Source organism: Gorilla gorilla, chromosome 4 (genome assembly GCF_029281585.2).
Source record: "Gorilla gorilla gorilla isolate KB3781 chromosome 4, NHGRI_mGorGor1-v2.1_pri, whole genome shotgun sequence".
In the NCBI taxonomy this organism is placed as follows: Eukaryota; Metazoa; Chordata; class Mammalia; order Primates; family Hominidae; genus Gorilla; species Gorilla gorilla.
In genome coordinates this window covers 188,047,190-188,053,186 of record NC_073228.2, presented here as the reverse complement: position 1 = coordinate 188,053,186, position 5,997 = coordinate 188,047,190, and positions in this window count along the sequence as shown.

The window sequence follows — 5,997 nt, the reverse complement described above, 5'->3', positions numbered from 1 at the left end:
AACATGGAAATATCTACACCGCTAACTGTATGAACATGGAAATACCTACACCACTATCTGTAGGAAAATGGAAATATCTACACTGCTATCTGTATGAACATGGAAATATCTACACCGCTCTCTGTATGAACATGGAAATATCTACACCGCTATCAGTATGAACATGGAAATATCTACACCGCTATCTGTATGAACATGCAAATATCTACACAGCTATCTGTATATCAATGGAAATATCTTCACTGCTCTCTCTGTAAACATGGAAATAACTACACTGCTATCTGTATAAACATGGAAATATCTACACCGCCTCCTGTATGAACATAGGAATATCTGCACTGCCATCCGTAAGAACATGGAAACATCTACACCGCCATCTGTATGAACATGTAAATATCTACACCGCCATCTGTATGAACATGGAAATATCTACACCGCTAACTGTATGAACATGGAAATATCTACACCGCTATCTGTATGAAAATGGAAATATCTACACTGCTATCTGTATGAACATGGAAATATCTACACCGCCATCTGTATTAAGATGGAAATATCTACACCGCTCTCTGTATAAACATGGAAATATCTGCACCACTATCTGTATTAACATGGAAATATCCGCACCGCTTTCTGTATAAACATGGAAATATCTACACCGCTATCTGCATAAACATGGAAATATCCACACCGCTATCTGTGTAAACATGGAAATGTCTACACCGCTGTCTGTGTACACATGGAAATATCTACACTGCCATCTGTGTAAACCTGAAAATATCTACACTGCCATCTCTATAAACATGGAAATATCTACACCGCCATCTGTATGAACATGGAAATATCTACACCACCATCTCTATAAACGTGGAAATATCTACACCGCATTCTGTATGAACTTGGAAATATCTACACTGCTATCTGTATAAAATTGGAATTATCTACACCGCTATCTCTATCAACATGGAAATATCTACACCGCTATCAGTATAAACATGGAAATATCTACACCGCTATCTGTATAAACATGGAAATATCTTCACCGCTATCTCTATAAACATGGAAATATCTACAACGCTGTCTCTATAAACATGGAAATATCTGCAACGCTGTCTGTATAAACTTTGAAATAACTACACTACTATCTCTATAAACATGGAAATACCTAGACCGCCATCACTATAAACATGGAAATATCTACACCACCGTCTGTATAAACATGGAAATATCTATACCGCTATCTGCATAAACTTGGAAATATCTACACCGCCATCTCTATGAACATGGAAATATCTACACCGCTTACTGTATGAACATGGAAATATCTGTACCACTATCTGTATGAAGATGTAAATATCTACACCGTTATCTCTATGAACAAGGAAATAACTACACCAATATCTGTATAAACATGGAAATATCTACACAGCTATCTGCATATACACGGAAATATCTACACAGATTTCTCTATAAATATGGAAATAACTACAGCGCTATCTCTATAAACTTCGAAATATCTACACCGCCATCTTTATGAACATGGAAATATCTACACCGCCATCTGTACAAACATGGACATATCTACACCGCCATCTGTAATAAGATGGAAATATCTACACCGCTATCTGTATAAACATGGAAATATCTCCACCAATATCTGTATAAACATGGAAATAACCGCACCGCTATCTGCATAAACATGGAAATATCCACACCGCTATCTGTGTAAACATGGAAATGTCTACACCGCTATCTGTGTAAACATGGAAATGTCTACACCGCTATCTGTGTAAACATGGAAATATCTACAACGCCATCTGTGTAAACATGAAAATATCTACACCGCCATCTCTATAAACTTGGAAATATCTACACCGCCATCTGTACGAACATGGAAATATCAACACCGCTATCTGTATGAACATGGAAATATCTACACCGCTATGTGTATGAACATGCAAATATCTACACAGCTATCTGTACATCAATGGAAATATCTACACTGCTATCTCTATAAACATGGAAATATCTACACTGCTATCTGTATAAACATGGAAATATCTACACCGACATTTGTATGAACATGGAAATATCTACACCCCTAACTGTATGAACATGGAAATATCTACACCGCTATCTGTATGAACATGGAAATATCTACACCGTTACCAGTATGAACATGGAAATATCTATACCGCTATCTGTATGAACATGGAAATATCTACACAGCTATCTGTATATCAATGGAAATATCTACACTGCTATCTCTATAAACACGGAAATAACTACACTGCGATCTGTATAAACATGGAAATATATACACCGCCATCTGTATGAACATGGAAATATCTACACCGCTAACTGTATGAACATTTAAATATCTACACCGCTATCTGTATGAACATGGAAATATCTACACCGCTATCTGTATTAACATGCAAATATCTACACCGCTATCTGTATGAACATGGAAATGTCTACACCGCTATCTGTATGAATATGGAAATATCTACACCGCTATCTTTATGAACATGCAAATATCTACACAGCTATCTGTATATCAATGGAAATAGCCAGACTGGAATCTCTATAAACATGGAAATAACCACAATGCTATCTGTATAAACATGGAAATATCTACACCGCCATCTCTATGAACATGGAAATATCTACACCGCCATTTGTATGAACCTGTAAATATCTACACCGCCATCTCTATGAACATGGAAATATCTACACCGCCATTTGTATGAACTTGGAAATACCTACACCGCCATCTGTATGAACATGGAAATAACTTCACCGCCATTTGTATGAACATGGATATATGTACACCGGCATCTGGATGAACATGGAAATATCTACACCGTAATCTGCATGAACATGGAAATATATGCACAGCTATCTGAATATACATGGAAATATCTACACAGATTTCTCTATAAATATGGAAATAACTATATCGCTATCTCTATAAACTTCGAAATATCTACACCGCCATCTGTATGAACATGGAAATATCTACACCTCCATCTGTACGATCATGGACATATGTACACCGCCATCTGTATTAAGATGGAAATATCTACACCGCTGTCTGTATAAACATGGAAATATCTGCCCAACTATCTGTATAAACACGGAAATATCCGCACCGCTATCTGAATAAACATGGAAATATCCGCACCGCTATCTGTATAAACATGGAAACATCTACACTGCTATCTGCATAAACTTGGAAATATCCACACCGCTATCTGTGTAAACATGGAAATGTCTACACCGCTATCTGTGTAAACATGGAAATATCTACACCGCCATCCCTATAAACATGGAAATATCTACACTGTCCTCTGTATGAACATGGAAATATCTACACCGCCATCTCTATAAACGTGGAAATATCTACACCGCTATCTGTATGAACTTGGAAATATCTACACTGCTCTCTGTATGAAACTGAAATTATCTACAACACTATCTCTATAAACATGGAAATATCTACACTGCTATCTGTATAAACATGGAAATATCTACACCGCTATCTGTATAAACATGGAAATATCTTCACAGCTATCTGTATAAACATGGAAATATCTACAACGCTGTCTCTATAAACTTGGAAATAACTACACCACTATCTCTGTAAACATGGAAATATCTAGACCGCCATCTCTATATACATGGAAATATCTACACCACCATCTGTATAAACATGGAAATATCTATAACGCTATCTGCATAAACATGGAAATACCTACACCGCCATCTCTATGAACATGCAAATATGTACACTGCCATCTGTACGAACATGGAAATATCTATACCGCCATCTATATGAACATGTAAATATCTACTCCGCCATCTGTATGAACATGGAAATATCTGCACCGCTAACTGTATGAACATGGAAATATCTACACTGCTATGTGTATGAACATGGAAATATCTACACCGTTATCTGTATGAACATGGAAATATCTACACCGCTATCGGTAAGAACATGGAAATATCTACACCGCTATCTGTACGAACATGGAAATATCTACACCGCTATCTGTATGAACATGCAAATATCTACACAGCTATCTGTATATCAATGGAAATATCTACACAGCTGTCTCTATAAACATGGAAATATCTACACTGCTATCTGTATAAACATGGAGATATCTACACAGCCACCTGTATGAACATGGAAATATCTACACTGCCATCCGTACGAACATGGAAATATCTACACCGCCATCTGTATGAACATGGAAATATCTTCACCGCCATCTGTATGAACATGGATATATGTACACAGGCATCTGGATGAACATGGAAATATCTACACCGCTATCTGCATGAACATGGAAATATCTACACAGCTATCTGAATATACATTGAAATATCTACACAGATTTTTCTATAAATATGGAAATACCTAAAGCGCTATCTCTATAAACTTCGAAATATCTACACCGCCATCTGTATGAACATGGAAATATCTACACCGCCATCTGTACAAACATGGACATATCTACACCGCCATCTGTATTAAGATGGAAATATCTACACCGCTATCTGTATAAACATGGAAATATCTGCCCAACTATCTGTATACACATGGAAATATCCGCACCGCTATCTGTATAAACATGGAAATATCTACACTGCTATCTGCATAAACATGGAAATATCCACACCGCTATCTGTGTAAACATGGAAATGTCTACACCGCTATCTGTTTAAACATGGAAATATCTACACCGCCATCTGTGTAAACATGAAAATATCCACACCGCCATCCCTATAAACATGGAAATATTTACACCGCCATCTGTATGAACATGGAAATATCTACACTGCCATCTCTATAAACATGGAAATATCTACACCACCATCTGTATAAACATGGAAATATCTATACCGCTATCTGCATAAACATGGAAATATCTACACCGCCATCTCTATGAACATGGAAATATCTACCACGCCATCTGTAGGAACATGGAAATATCTATACGCCATCTGTATGAACATGTAAATATCTACACCGCCATCTGTATGAACATGGAAATATCTACACCGCTAACTGTATGAACATGGAAATATCTACACCGCTATCTGTATGAACATGGGAATAACTACACCGTTATCTGTATGAACATGGAAATATCTACACCGCTATCTATATGAACATGGAAATATCTACACCGCTATCTGTATGTACATGGAAATATCTACACCGCTATCTGTATGACCATGCAAATACCTTCACAGCTATCTGTATATCAATGGAAATATCTACACAGCTATCTCTATAAACATGGAAATAACTACACTGCTATCTGTATAAATATGGAAATATCTACACCGCCACCTCCATGAACATGGAAATATCTACACCGCCATCTTTATGAACATGGAAATATCTACAACGCTAACTGTATGAACATGGAAATATCTACACCGCCATCTGTATGAACATGGAAATATCTTCGCCATCTGTATGAACATGGAAATATCCACACCGCTAAATATATGAACATGGAAATGTCTACACCACTATTGGTATGAACATGGAAATATCTACACCGCTATCTGTATGAACATGGAAATATCTACACCGCTATCTGTATGAACATGGAAATAACTACACCGCCATCTGTATGAACATGTAAATATCTACACCGCCATCTGTATGAACATGGAAATATCTAAACCGCTAACTGTATGAACATGGAAATATCTACACCGCTATCTGTAAGAACATGGAAATATCTACACCGCTATCTGTATGAACATGGAAATATCTATACCGCTATCTGTATGAACATGGAAATATCTACACCGCTATCTGTATGAACATGGAAATGTCTACACCGCTATCTCTATGAACATGCAAATATCTACATAGCTATCTGTATATCAATGGAAATATCTACACTACTATCTCGATAAACATGGAAAAAACTACACTGCTATCTCTATAAATATGGAAATATCAAC